Genomic DNA, 20,890 nt, shown 5'->3' on the forward strand with positions numbered 1-20,890 from the left:
TGAAACAAGTTTCGTGTTGAAGGTTAGGTAACGAAAGTTTGTAACTAAGCCCAAAATTATACTAGCGCCATGGTGAGGTTCTTTTTGATAGAGCTATACGGTTGGGCAAACTTTTTTGACACTTTTTAGATAGGGTTCCTTGTTGTTACACGTATGGCATCATGTATGGCAAATTTGGGATCATTTGGAGATGTTCGAAAAAATCACTTTGCTTAAACGCATGCCGTTTCGTCTCACTGAAACCAGCTTTTCTAACAAGGTGATTTATTCTACCTCCTCTAAATGACCTCAAATTTCATACAGCTGATCTTCTATACATAGATAGATAGATTGTTTCGTTTTTATATTTTTCGAACTTTTTATTTCCCTTTATAATATCCAATTGATTTTCAGGTCAAAACCTCGAAAAACAGCATCATGTATGGCATCATTTTCGTCATAAATTTCAAATTTTGTGAAACTTTCCCTTTTAGATATTCCTTGTTGTTATAGATATGGCATAATGTATGCCAAATTTGGTTAGGTCTCACTGAAACCAGCTTTTCTAACAAGTTAGGTTTTTTCGACCTTCTCAAAAGGGATTTTTTTCTACCTTCTCTAAATGACCTCAAAAATCATACAGACGATCTTCTGTACAAAGATAGGTAGATTGTTTCGTTTTTACATTTTTTTGAACTTTTATTTCCCTTTATAATACCCATTTGTTTTCAGGTCAAAACCTCAAATACAGAGATAGATAGATTGGTTCGTTTATCATTTTTACCGTGAATAGTAATGGCCACAAGAAATCGGTAATGGTCTATCAATTTTTGCGTGAAAAGTAATGGATACAACAAATCGGTGATGGTTTATCATTTTTTGCGTGAAAATTAATGGCTACAACAAATCAGTGATGGTTTATCATTTGGGATTTTCGTGAAAATTAATGGCTACAACAAATCGGTGACGGTTTATCATTTTTTGCGTGAAAATTTATGGCTACAACAAATCGGTGATGGTTTATCATTTTTTGCGTGAAAAGTAATGCCTAAAAGAGTTTATAATTTTTAGCGCGTGAAAATAAATACAGAAAACCGCCCTTTAGCATACTTAGAGAGTGGAAGGTAACCGCCGACAGAGAGAGAGAGGGGTTATCCTGCCCGTTAGATCATACGATCAACGGTCGGCGGGCACGATCCGCGTGACATGGGCTAGACCAATCAGGGCAATGTTGCACGTGTGAGAGAATTTGTGGAGGGAGAGGGCAAAACTGAGTAGTATCAAGAAACCAAGGGCACCTATGTAAAAAACAGACTAAGGGATTCAAATATGAGATTTAAAAAATGGAAAATGCGTGTTTTGTACAATAAAACCCATCTTGGCCTATCTCAAACTATTTGCAATACAAATATACATGAGTGTGAGAATTGTGGCCTCATTTAGACAAAGTATGTTTTGGGGAAAGCAGTTTTGGGAAGGGCTTATTGTGGAAAACCATGCACCTTCATAGCTACTAGGTGATTTGAGAAGGCCTTTGAGAAGTGGCAATTTGTGGTAAAACTTGATTTATCTATGACTTATCTATGTTTTGAGAACTGACAATTTGTGGTAAAGACTCCATGAGTATGTGCCACTATTTTTCGGAATTTTTTGCACATTAAATGACTCATTTAACTAGTTAATCCCATTTGTTGACTGTCTGTTGACCAACTACTTGAGGGTAAAACTGAGCATATTGCACTAGCCAGTATTAGCACTCAAGGGGAAAACTGAGCACACAAAAAATGCTAGTATAATGCTCGAGGTTATACCTGAGTATATCTAAATTTCCAGGGTTAGACTCGAGGACGCGTGTTGCGGTGCAGAAATGAAAGACGTGCAATTGTTGACGCGTAGACGCCGGTCGCGGTGCAGAAGTCGAAGACGTGCAATCGTGGACGCGTGGCGCATTGCAGAAGTCCAAGACGTGCAGACGTGCAGCGGTGGACGCGTAGGACGCGGGTCGCATTAACCACCCCTTGCCTTTATAGACGCCTCCTCCCACTATCTCTATCACTCTCACTCGCCTACGCAACGCCGCCTCTCTCACGTCCCATCATCTTCTCCAAAGCAAAAAAACCCTCTCCCTCTCCCTCTCCTCTGCCGGTGAGATGGACAAGGAGAATGCCAATCCCATCGTCCACGGCGCCGTCGGCTCCAAGCGCGACGCCTCCCTCTTCGACGCCGTCCCCTCAACGGACGTCGCCGCCGTCCCCTCAACGGACATCGCCGCCGCCTCCGCCGGTGCATCGGAGGCTGCTGCCGCCGGTCGCGGCCAGATCCCGCCGGGATGGGACCCCTACGAGCCGGTGCCGTACGTCCCGCCCCCGAACCACTACGACACCTCCATAGAGGACCCATGGAACGAGGTAACTACGGTTTGCTTCCTTTTTTTGTTCCCCATTCCTTTTTGAACCCTATTTGTGCTGGTGTAGATGGATCTGTGGATGGATGAGTATTGGGCTAATATTTGTGCCGATTTTATTCCATTTTGCTTTGATCCCTCCTTGATTTCGTTTAAGATTTGGGGTTCGGCCGTTCGGTTAATTTATGCAAGTAATAATGGGATCTCAATCGGTTAATTTATGCAAGTAATCATAGGATCTCAATCAGTTATTTTATGCACGAATCAAAAGATATCAACCGTTTAATTTGCAAATAATCTGGAATGTGTTCAAGTTCAGATCTGAAATCTGTTTCTTTGCCTATGATGAATCGGTGGGCACAGATTTTTACAGGGAGGGTTCAGCGAACCATTTCTGTGTACAAATCTATTGTGCATGAGCTTTGGTTCGCTTACACCATCCCTGTAGACATATAATCGTGTCCTAACTTTGTTATCATGCACGTTTGCAACTCATTCACTAATAAATTCCCGTTTGATATGGATCAGCTGTCTGGCAGCGACGTCGGCAGCGACGACGAGGACCATGACGTCAAGACTCGCCAGGTGCTGCGGAGGCTGCAGGTCGGCCAGTACGTCTCCTACCTCGACGTCGCCAAGGGTGTCTACAGGTGCCCCTTCTGCACTAGGAGGCTCGGCGGCACTGACTTCAACTGCGTCCTCACGCATGCCGAGAACATCGGCCACACCAACCCCAAGGTCGGCGCGTCGGTGAACCCCAACTCCTTCCGCGCCAAGCACTTGGCGCTCGGCATGCACCTCCGCAGCATCCAGCGGGTGGAGATCTCCGGCGGGCGCATGCCTCCGCTCAAGCCCAAGGCTCCCAAGGGGAGCAACAAGTGGAGGCAGAGGCAGATGGGGTAGGCGGAGTCCTGGACGTGTGCTGCTGCTGCCTCCTCCATTTTGTTGTTGGGATCCCTTTGTTGTTAGCTAGGGATCCCTCGTTGTTATGTTGTTAGTATGATGGTACTGTACTGCTGTGAAGAACCTCGAACCCTACTATGTTTGGCTGCTGAATGCAGCTTATTATCTATATTATCTAGGGATTTCTATTTTCGTGCCCCTGCTTCGTTAGTTGTACTCAGTTTTCCCCAGCTCGTTAGTTTTTCCTCAGCTTTTCCCTCCCTCTAGTTTGAAACCCCTCGAAGACGCGGGTTGCCGTCAGGTCAGAGGCCTTACCGTTACCGTTAATCTGACGGGTGGGGCTGCACAGAGGTGGGGCTGCATAGAGGGCAGTTCCTCTCTGACCGTCTCGTGCTGACGGGTAGCCATCCATCTACCGTTGACGCGTGGATCGTTTTATTTCCTGATTGTATACACGGTGCTGCCAATGACAAATGGGGCCGCTCTATGGGGCTGCCGCAGCCAATGACCAGTGGGTCGTCTATTTATTTATAGAAAATTATATTGCCGCTCTGTGGGGCCTCCGCAGCCAATGACCGCTGTGGCAGGTGACTATTTTCGCAGCTTAATCTAAAGTGACTCTTATGCTAAACATTGTGCATCCCGACGTTGACCTAGCAGTGGCGGCGAGCATAGCCGTTCTGACCATGCCGATATCGGCATCGGCATCGTTTGGAGGATGTGGTGCTCGAATAATAGTGGGAATGCGACATTATCTTTTACATGTGCATAATATATAGAAAATAGTTAGATCTCTAAATCGATGCATATGAAGCTACATATATATTCTTGGTCATAATCCCCTTATCTAAAGGGGATGGATGCATGGCTTCACGTCGTCGTCGCTTTCATCGTCAGTATCTTCGTCGTCCGAGTAGTAGTACTTCCTGCACATTGTTCCGTCGAACACCTTCACTGTGAGCACATCATCGCCTTCATATTTGAAGTGTACGAAGCAGCCGAAATCCACACCGTGCGCGATGGCGAATTTCTCCCAGCCCTTGTCGAGGTACATCCGGCCTTGACCGTCAAATAGGACCTCCACGGTCCAGAGACGAGGACCACAGTCAGCTGCTCGCAGATACACCTTAGCTGGCTCCTGGCCGTCAAGATAGCCCGCAAACTTTTTTGGGAGAGCCTGCAAAGAGATCGAGCGCCGATCGTTTGAAATTAAAGGTTTTTTAGAACATGCCCATAATTAATCACATGCATCATATATGTGGGAACGCGTACGTACCTTCTTGACCAAAGGGTCTTCATAGACGACGATGAAGAACTCCTCTATGATCAATGGCAGTGTTGACGGTGGTGGTGGCAATGATGATGATCCACTTCCCCTTCCCCTTCCCCTTCCCCTTCCCCTTCCCCTTCCGGTCCGCTTCCGAGACGTGGAAGCCATGGCAATGGATCAAGTGTATGTGAACGAAGAAGAGAGAGGCAGAACCTATTGACACAAGGGATGGCCGTGTGGGTGTTTATAAGGGAGAGATGACCGTTGTAGGGGTTTACACAATAAAATAAGGAGGAGGTGAACGTTGGTGGGGGTTTACACAATAAATTAAGGAGGAGATGACCGTTGTGGGGGTTTACACAATAAATTAAGGAGGAGACGACCGTTGTGGGGGTATATATCTCAACAAAATTAAAAAGTAATGCGGACTATCTTGATGGAAATGGAACTTCGTGATATAGTTTATCATTTTACCGTGAAAAATAATGCCTAAAAGAAATGGTAATTTGTGATAGTTTATCATTTACCGTAATGGCTACAACAAATCGTTGATGGTTTATCATTTTTTGCGTGAAAAGTAATGGCTATAAGAAATGGGTGATGGTGTATCATTTTTTGCGTGACAAGTAATGGCTACAACAAAATCGGTGATGGTTTATCGTTTTTTGCGTGAAAAGTAATGGCTACAAGAAATGTGTGATGGTGTATCATTTTTTGCGTGAAAAGTAATGTCTACAACAAAATCGGTGATGGTTTATAGTTTTTTTGCGTGAAAAGTAATGGCTACAAGAAATGGGTGATGGTGTATCATTTTGCGTGAAAAGTAATGGCTACAACAAAATCGGTGATGGTTTATCGTTTTTTGCGTGAAAAGTAATGGCTACAAGAAATGGGTGATGGTGTATCATTTTTAGCGTGAAAAGTAATGGCTACAACAAAATCGGTGATGATTTATCGTTTTTGCGTGAAAAGTAATGGCTACAACAAATCGGTGATGGTGTATCATTTTTTTGCGTGAAAAGTAATGGCTACAACAAATCGGTGATGGTTTATCATTTTTTGCGTGAAACGTAATGCCTAAAAAGAGTTTATAATTTAGCTCGTGAAAAATAATGCAGAAAACCAAACTTTGCGTGAAGCTAACCGACGACAGAGAGAGAGGGTGGTGGCCCCGACCAGAGAGAGATAGGGGTTATCCTGCCCGTTAGATCATACGATCAACGGTCGGCGGGCACGATCCGCGTGACATGGGCTAGACCAATCAGGGCAATGTTGGGCGTCTGTGAGAGTTTGTGAAGGGAGAGGGCAAAACTGAGTAGTATCAAGAAACCAAGGGCAAGTGAGTAGTAAACAGACTAAGGGATTCAAATATGAGATTTAAAAAATGGAAAATGCGTGTTTTGTACAATGAAACCCATCTTGGCCTACCTCAAACTATTTGCAATACAAATCTACATGAGTGTGAAAATTATGGCCTCATTCAGACAAAGTATGTTTTGGGGAAAGCTGTTTTGGGTAGGGCTTATTATGGAAAACCATGCACCTTCATAGCTACTAGGTGATTTGAGAAGTGGCAATTTGTGGTGAAACTTGATTTATCTATGATTTATCTATGATTTGAGAAGTGGCAATTTGTGGTAAAGACTCAATGAGTAAGTGCCACTCTTTTTCGGAATTTTTTGCACATTAAATAACTCATTTAACTAGTTAATCCCATTTGTTGACTCTCTGTTGACCAGCCACTTGAGGGTAAAACTGAGTATATTGCACTAGCCAGTATTAGCACTCAAGGGGAAAACTGAGCACACAAAAAATGCTAGTATATGGCTCGAGGGTATACCTGAGTATATCTAAATTTACAGGGTTAGACCCGAGGACGCGTGTTGCGATGCAGAAGTGGAAGACGTGCCATTGTTGACGCGTGTCGCGGTGCAGACGTGCAAATAGTGGACGCGTAGGACGCGGGTCGCATTTAGGACGCGTAAGCCCCTCCCTCCCTCCCTCTGCACACAGTCGTCTCATTCTCGCTCACGCACGAAACCACCCCTCACGTCCCATCAACTTCTCCAAATCGAAAAAACCCCAACCGCCGTACGCACGCTACCCTGCCGGCGATGGAGAAGAAGAATGCGCCGGCGGTCGTCGCCTCCAAGCCCGTCGCCTCCGCGCCCGTCACCTCCGAGCCCGTCGCCGCCGAGCCCGTCGCCTCCGAGCCCATCGCCGCCGAGCCCGTCGCCGCCGAGCGCGTCGCCGCCGAGGGCGGCGCATCCAAGCGCGGCGCCTCCATGAACTGGGCCTCTCTCTCGGCTGATGGACCACTTCACAAGATCGGCGAATGCTTACTGGCGAACGAGGAGTACGCCGACACCTACTCTGCTATGAGGCAAGTCTGTAGAAATTGGCGCTCAGGTTTGCCTGAGCCCGATGTGCACCTGGACGAATGGATCATGCTAGACCACGCCCTTCCACGCGTCGCTGAGTTCACCTTCCTCCAACTCGGCACATCACGCTACGTCACCATAGATCTATCGGAAGTTCATACAAGGTTCAAATTCCTCCATATCTACCTTTTTATTTTCAATCTTAAACATCTTAGTGCTGAATGTTATCTTCATCAATATATTTTAGATACTACTTCGTCGGCTTTTGCCGTGGCGTCATCGTGCTTGCCCAGAAGAATCCGCCGCACAAGATACGGCTGCTGAACCCACTCACAAAGAAATCGAACACTATGTTTGAGGCGCAGATGCCATCTGTTTTTCTGAAATCAGTCGCTGTTATCAAATCCCCGACTATGGTCTTCGTTGCCGCACATTACCCGCCGGAAATTGGTTGGGTCGATGAGAGCACTCCAACTAAGGATATAAATGAAGATTGGGGAGAAGGAAGATGTTCGATCAAGAACCATTGTCTGCATTGCATTACCCCGTTCAATGGTGAACTGTATGCAGTAGCTGCGGACAATTTTGAGATCGGAAGAATAGTGTGCACCAATGTACAGTTACAGCAGCGCGCGAGCACTGTCAAGATGGAGACACTAATTTCATTTCCAGAACTTGGACGTCAGAAGTTCTACCTTGTGAAGTCGGATGGTGATCTGCTGCTTGTGTTGTTGGTCAGCGAGGCTTTGGCGGGCAAACCATTGGTGTACCGTGTGGACACTCAGAGCCGCTCTCTCCATCCGGTCAGTAACATTGTCAGTAATGCCTTCTTCGTGAATTATATCTGGTGTATCTCCGTCGACACCAGAGTGTACCCGACACTTCAACCTGGCAGCATCTACTACACGGATTTGGGTTATATCAGAGAGTACTCTCATGATACAAAGGCCTGGGATGAGTGGCCACTACGTGTGGATAGAATAGGACTCTACGGTTTGAGAAATGAACACAGGCCATACCGTTTGGAGGATGTATTGGCCTCACACTGCAGACGGAAGGAGTTCAATGCATATTTCCTTGTGGTAATGCACGAATGGAGGGAGGAAGAAATATATGGGGAGGAATGAAGAACAAATTCATTCATCCTGGGGTCCCTATCCTAATCTTCTTGTTGTCCATACATTGCGTGCGTCTTGTATATTTTTCAGCTTAGTTTGTCGTGAACATTAACAACGTTATTGGCTGCTTTTGGCTGCTGTATGCAGTTTATGTATTATACTTAGTTTTCTGATTATGCTGTTGTGAATTTATCATATACTAGCTTCTAGATTTGCTGCCATATTGGGCAAAAAACGAGGGCCAAAAGGCATAAATAACCCCAGAGATTTGCTACTATATTTGCTGCCATATTGAAGAAAGACAGAAATAGAAGCTTCTCTAGATTTGATACTAATTTGGTGAAAAAGACAGAGAGAGAAAGAGGGGAAAAGGTGCTCTTAAAAATGCCAATTTGGGCGGAGAGAGACAAAACCCAGCTCCTGCTCACGTGCAACCAAACGCTTCTCGTCCTGTCCCACGCGGTCCCTTTCTACCAGCCCCACACGACGCGGCCCCACAGACGACGCGGCGCAACACGTCAGCACAGAACGTCCAAAACCCAGCTCCTGCTCACGTGCAACCAAACGCTTCTCGTCCTGTCCCACGCGGTCCCTTTCTACCAGCCCCACACGACGCGGCCCCACAGACGACGCGGCGCAACACGTCAGCACAGAACGTCCAAATAAACGGATTCCTTCCGTCTAAGCTCCTTCTGCGGGTCTTCAGACAAAGGCTAGGGTAAAACTGAGGAAAAACTAAGGGGCTGGGGAAAACTGAGTACAACTAAGGACCCGAGGGCACGAAAATAGAAATCCCTATTATCTATCCCTATTCTACTATATGACCTTGTGAATTTATCGTACATTCCCTGTAGATTTGCTTCTAGATTTAACTACATACATATGGACTAGATGGAGTACTAGATTGGGCTCCCTACTAGATTTGCTGCCATATTGGGCAAACAACGAGGGCCAAAAGGCACAAATAATAATTGAAGAAAGACAGAAATGCAAGCTTCTCTAGATTTGATACTAATTAGGTGAAAAAAGGCAGAGAGAAGGAGGCAGAAAAGGTACTGTTAAAAGGGAAATGCCAATGGCCGAGAGAGACAAAACCCAGCTCCTGCTCACGTGCAACCAAACGCTATCTCGTCCTGTCCCACGCGGTCCCTTTCTACCAGCCCCACGCGACGCGGGCCCACACGACGCGGCCCCACACGTCAGCACGGAGCGGCCAACTTAACGGGAATCCTGTCGTCTGAGCTGCCTTCTGCGGGTTTCAAACAAGCACTTGGGGAAAACTGAGGAAAAACTAAGGAGCTGGGGAAAACTGAGCACAACTAAGGAACTGAGGGCACGGAAATAGAAATCCCTTTTTCTAATGCTTGCCAAAAGTTTACAACAACAACAACAACAACCAAGCCTTTCAGTCCCAAACAAGTTGGGGTAGGCTATAGTTGAAGCCCATAAGATCTCGAAGCCAAAAGTTTAGAAACACCAAATTCGTTTGCTTACAATCATCATACAGTAATGTTCATCTACTCTCCAGTTCCCCTAACCCAACAAAAAATGATGTTAATTACGATTTTTAGATTAAAAGAGCACCATTAGGCGCTGTTAATTACGATTTTGAGATTAAATGTCATTTGCAATTGCTAATTACAATTTTGAGGCAAATGATTAGTTTAACCTTGATCTGTTCCGCTCTCCATTTTTCCCAACCGAAAAAAATGTAACCATTCCATTCCTCTGAAATGGAACCATTCCATTCCATTCCACGCTGTTTCAGAACCGAACACACCCTTGCATTGTTGTGAACTGTTGTCCATACACAGCCATACCCTTCCACTTACATCTAGCACTATATGCATCAGTCTGTCTCAGAGTCATTCAATATCACTGCTGAGATCTGTTCCCATTCTTATGCAGGCTGAAACTGCTGCGCCTTTACTCAAGTGGATGCAAAATGAGGCTGATGAGGCTGCTGTGAGGACGATGGTGCCGGCACCATCATCCGAAAACCTCTACAAGCACGAGGCCATGGGCCAGCTGGGTGGTGACCTTTTAATGAATCTGGTATATTTTCTTAATCCACATACATGATTTTATTATTATCTGTTTAATTACTGTTGGCTTTGCCTAATGCTTACCAAAAGTTCAGAAACACTGCGTTTGCTTACAATCATCATACACTAATTTTTCACTTTTCAGTCTGTCTCATCCAGTATATAAACTGTTGAGTTCCGTTGGCTTCTTTTGTAATCATTTACATTGTTGTCAACTGTTGTCTATGCACAACCCTATTCTTCCACTTACATCCCGCACTTTTTGCATCAGTCCATCTCATAGATTTATTAAATATCAATGATGAGTTCTGTTGCTATTCATATACAGGATGAAGCTTCTGTGCCTCTACTCAAATGGATAAAAAATGATCCTGATGAGGCTGCTGTGAAGATGATGGTGCCGCCACCATCTTCTGAAAACCTCCTCAAGCACAAGGCCACGGGCCAGCTGGGTGGTATCCTTTTTAAGCAGGTATATTTTCTTAATCCTCATACATGATTTGATTTGTCTGTTTATTGTCGGCTTTGTCTAATTATGCTTACCAATAGTTAAGAAACACACACAATCCTATTCTTCCACTTACATCCAGCACTATATGCATCAGTGTCTCATAGATTCATTTTATATATCACTGCTGATGTCTGTTGCTCATCAATTTTCATATGCAGACTGAAACTGCTAAGCCTTCATTGGTCAAAAGGATTGCAACTGCTGCTGATGAGGCATCTGCAGAGGCTGCCACCAAGTTACTGTCAGCCCCACCTTCTGGATGCTTATATAAGCTCAAGTCCAAGGACCAGCCGGGCCGTAACCATCCAAGGGTTCGGGTATATTTTCTTAAGCCACATATACATGCCATGATTTATTTCTGATATTATCACCGGCTCTGTCTAATGCTTCTTGGAATTCGGAAACGCCAAATTAGCATGCTTATATTCATCATACACTAAATTTTGACTGTTCAGTTTGTAACATAGTGTTATGCACTCGCTTGTCAACATTTGCATTGCTCTGAACTATGCACTTTACACAACCTAATTCTTCCACTTACATTCAGCGCTACGCACCAGTAGTACCTCCCATGTTTCCTTCACCATCCCGATGCCGAGCTTGCGGGAATATGGCGGGCCCATGTACATACCCCGCATATAACACCTTCTATGGCTCTATCTACCTTTCTAATAACTCCTTCACAGAGTTACAGGTATGTATTCTCAGTGGTTTAGCTTGAATTGGCATATAGTAAAGTCTTGTTTTTAGTCTTCCTGCTTCTTACATTAGTATCAATTTTCACCTGCAGACTGTACCTTGTGAACTTCGTCCAATGATTAACCAGATGTGTCCGCATGAAGGGTCTTTCACTATGCATGGCAATGGCAAATTGATGAACACCTACACGGTCTATGAGGTGTATGTCTACAAGACGCAGGCCATCACATATTTGTATGGACATGATTGGAGAAAGTTTGCTTTTGACTACGGTCTAAAGAAGGGCGACGAGCTGAGCATCAGAAACTCAAACGGGCAGATATACGTAACTACTTACAGAGTTGGAGACACTTCCAAATATATAATATGTAACTTTTTTGTACTCATATCCTTTGATTACTGCATTCTGAGCAGTTGTTCTAAACCATTCCCTCTGTTCTAGCTTGCTGGGTTTAACATGATCAAAGCTGCAGATCCCCTGATGGAACAGGAGCGGATGTCACAAAGGGCACCCACACCAGCACCGGCACCGGCTTCCCACTCTCCTGCATCAGCACCGGTTCCTGTACCAGCACCGTTTATTGCATCTACCCAGCAGGCCCCTACATCAGCATTGGTTCCTGTAGAGGCCCCATATACTACACCTGCCCAGCAGGCTCCTGCATCAGCACTGGTTTCTCTAGCTGCACCGTTTACTGCACCTGCCCAACAGTCTCCTGCATCAGCACCGGTTCCTCTGGAGGCACCGTTTATTGCACCTGCCCAGCAGTCTCCTACATCAGCACCAGCTCGTGTACCAGCCCAGGCTCCTGCACCTGCCCCAGCCAGATCACCGAGGTCTCAGCTCATTGCTGTGGCCACCCGTGTGGTGACCAGGACGCATCTGAAGGCTATGTTCGTGAGTATATGACAGCATAACTGCTCTTATCTTGATGTCTTCTCTGCTCAAAGTCTCACATGGTTCAGTCTTCAGTGCATTGGTGCCATTGACTAATTTTTGTTGGTATCTCTTGCTTTGAATCAGAAATTGCCTAAAAGTATCGCCAAGGATCTCAATGCTGGCCGTAGGGGCAAGATTTCCCTCGTCATGGAGAGTGAAGGTCTCACCGTGGAGGGACGGTACTCCGTCAGTCCCACAGATGGCCGCTTGGCTGTTACTTCCAGGTGGAAAAAGTTCATTGACGGTGCCAAACTTCGCATTGGATCAAAGTTGAAGGTCAAGATCTTTCGATGCCGCTGTGACATGCTGGTCATAAAGTTTGCGGTTGTCTAGTTCTATTGTCCCATGAGCCCTTAGCAAATGCATTTGTAGTTATACTTATATAAGGTTATCTTATCTGAACTGCTAATTAATTGTATGGGTGGTAAAACTCTGGCAAGCTTTTGCTCTTAGCAAGTATGTATGTATGATCAGCTATTATGATAACCAATGTTTGTGTTCATCTTAATTTGCATTTCCGTTTTAGAAAAAACTTAATTTCTATTTTGGCTGACCTGTTAGAGAACTATCAGATTGAATCCACAACATGATTCAAATAGATTCATTACACCAAGCCACATGTCTTGACCTTGCTATACACTAGTTCCATTAATCAGTGCAAGAAGGCTTACCTGAGCTGCCTGAACCACGGCAGATTCGAATCCACCTTAGCTATCTAGCTAGAAATACAACCTTTGCGAAAGAGGATTTGCGAAAGACGGGGAGGCTGACATTGGGGACCCATGAGCCAGCAGCGTCGTCAACGTTTTAAAGGCGGCAGGAGATCGAAACAAAAAAAAAGCCAAAAATCAGTTGGTAAACAAAATCCAATAAATGAAACTTTTACCTTTCTAAGAGGATGACATGCGGCACCCATGAGGCAGCAGCATCCTCAACTATTCCAAGGCGGCAGGGGATCAAAATAAAAATAGGAAATAGCCAGAAATTAATTAGGGTAAAAAATAAATCTATCAAAGGAAACCTTTATTGTTCATAGAGGATGACATGTGGGACCGACCTGCCAGCTGCGTCGTCATGGTTTCAAAGGGGGCAGGGGATCAAAAGAAAAAAGCAAATAACCAGAAATTAGGGGTAAAAAATAAATCCAACAAAGGAAACTTTTATTGTTCATAGAGGATGACATGCGGGACCCATGAGCCAGCAGCTTCCTCAATGTTTCAAAGTCGGCATGAGATTGAAAGAAAAAGGCAAGTGACCAAATATCAGGAGCCAAAAATAATCCAAAAAAAGAAATTTTATTGTACATAGAGGATGACATGCGGGTCCCATTTTGCAGCAGCGGTCTCAACATTTCCAAGGCGGCACAGGACCAAAAGAAAAATGAAGTAGCCAGAAATCAGGGGGTGAAAAAAATCCAAGAAAAGAAAGATTTCAATTGGGCTGCATCTGGACATCTGGGCCTTCGAACTATCCTGCTGGGCCTTTTGACTCGTACAATTTCAGCCCACTCCAAAACAGGAAAGTTCGGATTTTTCTAAAAAAAACAGGAAAGTCCTATGCTTCGCAAAAACACAAAACAAGGAGATTCAACATATAAGTTTGTTTATGTAAAAATAAAGATTTAATTTATCCGTTTGCAATAGCTCAGAGCGAAATACAATGTTTATTGTCTGCAAAATAATCAAGATATCACATGTTTCTTGTACGGGGAGGCTGACATCGGGGACCCATGAGCCAGCAGCGTCGTCAACGTTTTAAAGGCGGCAGGGGATGGAAAAAAAAATAAACCAAAAATCTGTTGGTAAAAAATACAAGAAAAGAAACATTTTCGTTCTGAGAGGATGACATGCGGGACCCATGAGGCAGCAGCATCCTCAGCGTTTATTGTTCATAGAGGTTGACATGTGGGACCCGTGAGCCAGCAGCGCCCTGAACGTTTTAAAGGCTGCAGGAGATCGAAAGAAAAAATAAGCCAAAAATCGTTTGGTCAACAAAATCCAAGAAAAGAAACATTTACCGTTCTGAGAGGATGACATGCGGGACCCATGAGGCAGCAGCATCCTCAACGATTCCAAGGCGGCAGGGGATCAAAGGAAAAAAAGGAAATATCCCGAAATTAATTAGGGGTTCAAAATAAATCCATCAAATGAAACTTTTATTGTTCACAGAGGATGACATGTGGGACCGACCTGCCAGCTGCGTCGTCATCATTTCAAAGGGGGCAGGAGATCAAAAGAAAAAGGCAAATAGCCAGAAATTAGGGGTCAAAAATAACTCCAAGAAAGGAAACTTTTATTGTTCGTAGAGGATGACATGCGGGACCCATGAGCCAGCAGCTTACTCAACGTTTCAAAGGCGGCATGAGATCGAAAGAAAAAGGCAAGTGACAAAATATCAGGAGCCAAAGATAATCCAAGAAAAAACTTTATTGTACATAGAGGATGACATGCGGGTCCCAATTAGCAGCAGCGGTCTCAACGTTTCAAATGCGGCTTGAGATCAAAAGAAAAAGAAAGTTGATTGTACATAGAGGATGACATGCGGGCCCATGAGGCAGCAGCTTACTCAACGTTTGCAAGGTGGCAGGGGATCAAAAGAAAAAGGAAATAGCCAAAAATCAGAGGGTGAAAAAAACCCAAGAAAATAAACTTTTATAGCACATAGAGGATGACATGCGGGTCCCATGAGCCAGCAGGTTCTTCAATGTTTCAAACGTGGCATGAGATCGAAAGAAAAAGGCAAGTGACCAAATATCAGGAGCCAAAAATAATTCAAGAAAAGAAACTTGAGTGTACATAGAGGATGACATGCGGGTCCCATTTAGCAGCAGCGGTATCACCGTTTGAGAGGCTGCACGGGATCGAAAGAAAAAGGCAAGTGACCAAATATCAGGAGCCAAAAATAATCCAAGAAAAGAAATTTTATTGTACATAGAGGATGACATGCGGGTCCCATGAGCCTGCAGGGTCCTCAACATGGCATGAGATCGAAAGAAAAATGCAAGTGACCAAATATCAGGAGCCAAAAATAATTCAAGAAAAGAAACTTGATTGTACATAGAGGATGACATGCGGGTCCCATTTAGCAGCAGCGGTATCACCGTTTGAGAGGCTGCACGGGATCGAAAGAAAAAGGCAAGTGACCAAATATGAGGTTCCAAAAAAAATCCAAGAAAAGAAAGTTTTATAGTACATAGAGGATGACATGCGGGTCCCATTTAGCAGCAGCGGTCTCACCGTTTGAGAGGCGGCAGGGGATCGAAAGAAAAGGGTAAGTGACCAAATATGAGGTGCCAAAAAATCCAAGAAAAGAAAGTTTTATAGTACATAGAGGATGACATGCGGGTCCCATTTAGCAGCAGCGGTATCACCGTTTGAGAGGCGGAAGGGGATCGAAAGAAAAAGGCAAGTGACCAAATTTGAGGTGCCAAAAAAAACTCCAAGAAAAGAAAGTTGATTGCTCATAGAGGATGACATGCGGGTCCCATTTAGCAGCAGCGGTCTCAACGTTTCCAAGGCGGCAAGGGATCAAAAGAAAAAGGAAGTAGCCAGAAATCAGGGGGTCAAAAAAAATCCAAGAATAGAAAGAATTTTGGTTCATAGAGGATGACATGCGGGACCCATGATCCTACATCGTAAACGGCTCGATCGGAGAACGTTGAACGAGATGGCGCGATCGAGAAAAAAAACAATGCCAGAGAGGCTGCCATCTGGGCCCTACATCCCTCGGTGGTGCGGATTTGCGTTGACTCGGCCGGCGAACCCGAGAATTCGAGATGCACCACGTCCCGGGCCACCATACACAACGTTTTGGCCGTTTTCGTCGGGCTAGGTGGCCTCAAAAACGAGAAAAAAACGTTTTGACATGCACAACGGACAGACCCAAAATCGTCGGCCATGGTACACCAGCAACCACGGCGCGACTTCAACTTCGTCGGCCATGGCAACTTTTCTTGTAGTGTAAGGAAATATTCTCGGAATCGGACGAAATCAACGCCCAGCATCTTAGGATTGCATGAAGCTTCCAGAACACCCGAGAGCCGCCAGAGAGGGGCCACAGGCCCACCAGACGATAGCCCGACGCGGCCAGAGGGGGGCCGCGCCCCCTGTTGTGTCGTCGCCTCATCAGCCCTCCGACTCCGCCTCTTCGCCTATATAAAGGTCCCTGACCTAAATCTTCGATACGAAAAAGCCACGGTACGAGAAACCTTCCAGAGCCGCCGCCATCGCGAAGCCAAGATCTGGGGGACAAGAGTCTCTGTTCCGGCACGCCGCCGGGACGGGGAAGTGCCCCCGGAAGGCTCCTCCATCGACACCACCGCCATCTCCATCAACGTTGCTGTCTCCCATGAGGAGGGAGTAGTTCTCCATCGAGGCTAAGGGCTGTACCGGTAGCTATGTGGTTAATCTCTCTCCTATGTACTTCAATACAATGATCTCATGAGCTGCCTTACATGATTGATATTCATATGAGTTTTGTATCACTATTCATCTATGTTACTCTAGTGATGTTATTAAAGTAGTCTATTCCTCCTGCACGGTGTAATGGTGATAGTGTGTGCATCGTGTAGTACTTGGCGTAGGTTATGATTGTGATCTCTTGTAGATTATGAAGTTAACTATTGCTATGATAGTATTGATGTGATCTATTCCTCCTTTCGTAGCGTGAAGGTGACAGTGTGCATGCTATGTTAGTACTTGGTTTGGTTATGTTGATCTGTCATGCACTCTAAGGTTATTTAAACATGAATATCGAATATTGTGGAGCTTGTTAACTCGGCATTGAGGGTTCGTGCAATCCTACACAGTTAGTGGTGTTCATCATCCAACAAGAGAGTGTAGAGTCTAGCATCTATCTATTTATTCTGTTATGTGATCAATGTTGAGAGTGTCCACTAGTGAAAGTATGATCCCTAGGCCTTGTTCCCAAATAGTGCTATCGCTGTGCGGTGACCCAGCATACCACTGCATGTTGTAGTATACAAGTCGTTGATATGATCTTTGTGAAGGGACTTCTTCACAAATTGTCATATCCCTCAGAGTGGTACAACAGAAACATTGCAGGTCATAACACTCCATACTTTATTACAAACATTGTCTTAACAAGTTGGTATTCTCACAGGTCCGATGAGAACACCCTAAGATACTACTTAAGTACGATTACAACTTATAACAACTATAAAGAGAGCTCAACAACTTATTTAAGTAAGTTCTACGCTGCTCGGCTCTATGATGCTAGGGTATGTCACTACTCCTCCACCTCCGTGTCATCTGGTCCGTAGACTATCCCATAGTCTACTCCTTCCACTCCGCCGGTAAGATCAGGTTCCTCGTAAACCATCTCGTAACTTCCTTCTGGTGCTCCATCGTTGACGGCCTCCACTTCCGGATCACAGTCTAATAAGGGCGTCGAAAGAAAGTGAGTACAGGGGTACTCAGCAAGTTCTAAAAGAGTAAAAAGGTATTTGATGCACTAGCTACGACCATTGATCAGGAAATCGCAGGTCAATGCATATTTTGAAATCATTTCTTCAAAAGGTTGCTTTTATTATGAAAACTATGCCCGTCAGTCTTCACAGGTTGACCAGAACTTCGTGGAGTTCCTTTCCTGCCGCGTTCGCAGTTCCCTTCCCGGAACAGGGAGTGACAGCCACAATTTGATACACTCTGCAGAGGTGCGTTACTTTTCCCATAAGAGATTCCACCCCTTTTGCCATCCGCAGGGACTTGCCCCCGTTCACAGTTCCTTTGGTGTGAGGCCAGGTATGAAAATCCAAGCCCACACCGCCTTCTCCGCGACTGCAAACCCACCCTTTTGTCCAACCGTACACCCCCAGTAGACTTCTCCCGATAATACGGCTTTACTCACGGTGTACTCCGGACAATCCTTCATAGATCGTAGAGCTTATCATCACTAATGGATGGGGATTTAAAAGGATATCCCAACCTATTGCGGCGGTGCCTCCAACACCCCACCGGCTCTACAGATCCGTTGGCATGCAGAAGGGAAAAGATACGGCTGGCTTCCCCAGAGCCATTATAGATCTCATGGTCAACGCGGTTTGTACGGCGCTAGAATCACTGGACGGCATTGGTAATTAATCCTAGGGTGATATAACCCATGCAATGGAACCTCCACCATATCAACACATACCATGGTTCCATTGCCAGCCACATAGTCATATTCATAGTTGGAAAGTAACATTTCATTTGCGATGCAGGAATGATAAGTATATAGCTTTGCATTAAAGTAGTAGAAAATAATCAAGTTGACATGAGCAAGGGTGAACTTGCCTGTGGACTGCGAGATAGTGCAGTTCAATGCAGTTGATGGAACCTGGACCTCGGGTTCTGTAAGAAGCATCATTGTCCGGTAAGGACAATGTTATAAAATCCAAATAATGCAATCATGGATGTATTATTTTATGTTGAATCCCTTTACCCCGCTGAGTTATAGCAATTTAGGGTTGAGTTACGATTTATGTCTTTGATAGTAACTTGCAATAGATTTAAAAGTGTAAATCATTTTAATTCTCATAAAGTACAATAATTCAAAGTAAAACTATTTGACTTCGTGATTTATCATTTATTCCAAAACTGAATTAAAATAATAGAGTTGTCTCTATATATTTTTGGAATAAATAGGGAATAAAGTATTTTTCTTTGAGAAATACCTTTCTCAATAGAAATGACTTGGAATAGTAGAATTTCATTTTGAAATGTTTGAAAATAAGTATTTAAACTTATTTGAGATTTTTCCTTGAATTTTAAATACAAGGAAATAATGGTTTAAAATTCCAAGTTATTATTTAAATTCTTAAAATTCATAATTTTGAATTTGTTTCTTAAATTCTATTTCATATTTTATTCTGGTTAAGATTTATTTATCATAAATTAATCCAATTTTTAATGGATTTTTAGAGTTGTATTTTATTTACTAAAAATTGGTGAAATTCTGGTCTTTTTTCTAAAAAGTAAAAAGACAGAAATACCCCTGGCCCCTATTGGGTCAGCCCACTTAACTAAGGCCCAGGGACAGCCCACTAAGGCATGTCCCCTAATGGGTCGGTGGCGCCGAAGCAGCCCACCTCGCTCCTCACTCGTCTCTCACACTCGCTCATTCCTAACCCTAACTCTCTCGCGTCTCCCGTGGCGATGGCGTCGCCACCATGGCTGCCGCCACTCTCCGGCCATCTCCATGCTCCCCTGCTCTAGCCACTTACCAAATCGGGACCGCCGCGTGAAGATCTACCGATCTGTCCATGTGGTTTCCCCCATCTCTTCCTCTCCTAGTGGATCGTCCCTCTCTAGATCTCGTGGAGAATCGCCTCTGGCGATTGACGATCTCCGGCGAGCTCTCGTCCTCGCCGACGACGTGTGCGCCTCCGAGACTGACCTGGCGTAGGTGCTGCTCGCAGTACTTGTGCCGTCGTCTCTGGTGCTCTGCTGCGGTGGTGTGTTCGTGTTCGCCGGCGTAACGTCGGCGCCTACCCTGGCTTTGCAGCTGCTATGGCCGCGCGAGCACTGCCTCGCCATGCCCTAGCTACTGCCACCAGGCGCGTGTAAGTTCTTCACCTCCTCCTTCTCTCCTTCATGTCTGTGCGCCTCCCTTGCTACTGTACTTCTTCCTCCTCATGTTTAGTGGCTCTCTGGTGATCTTGTGATCACCCAGAGCTCTGCCATGGCTGCTTAATCTGCCTATACTTTCATTTGCTGCAAGCCCATGGCCAAAGCACCCATTTCTGGTACTGGCCAGTGTTGCCTTGCTTGCTGTACATGCTTTGCTTGCTTATTTGTTGCTCCTAGCCTGCTCTAATCTTGCTATGCTCTGCTGTGCTTGCTTAAGAGCTTGCTATGCCATGCTATCCTTGTTTATGGCTTGCTGGTGCTTACTGGCATGTGATACTTGCTTGTCTAGGTGTACTGTGGTGCATCAGTGACACTTGTGTTTGCTAGTGGTGCTTGTGAAATGCTTCTGTGCTTCCTGTGTAAGCTAATGATCCATGGGATCATCCATTGCTTGTTGGCTTACCTATCTGTATAGCTTGACTTGATTCAATTGATCCATTTGATCAATTAAATGTCAGTGATGGCTTACTGATTAATTCTGTGGCTAAGTGATTCATTTTCCTTGTTGATGCTGATGCTCAAGCATCACTATGCTGCTGCTTACTTGTGTTGTTGCTCATTCAAGCTTACTGGACTAGATCCAGTAGCTGTGATGTAGTGATTGGTGCCATGTTGCTCTACAGTGTGCTACTATCAATAATTAGTATGGATCTGTGATAAATTCATACTTGTATTAATTAAGTTATGATGAACTGCTTATGCAGTAATGATTTAAATGACTTGCTTGCAAATGAATCTGCTATTCATGATTGTTTAGCAAGCAAATGAATCTGAATCCATTCCTGGATAATGATGTGCTATAGTTGGCTTTCTTTTATTTGGTGCTAAGTGTGATGTGACCTCAGTAGCCTTGCTACTGATTGGTTGCTCACCTATTTAATTGGATCTTGTGGCTACTCAACCTTTGCTTGCATATTTGGGGATCATACTAGATATGAATGCCAATATGCTTGCCTGATGAAATCTAGGGTTTACTGATGGTTACTAGCTTAGGGTTTACTGTGTAGTCTGT

Source organism: Lolium perenne, chromosome 3, assembly GCF_019359855.2.
Source record: "Lolium perenne isolate Kyuss_39 chromosome 3, Kyuss_2.0, whole genome shotgun sequence".
Taxonomy (NCBI): Eukaryota; Viridiplantae; Streptophyta; class Magnoliopsida; order Poales; family Poaceae; genus Lolium; species Lolium perenne.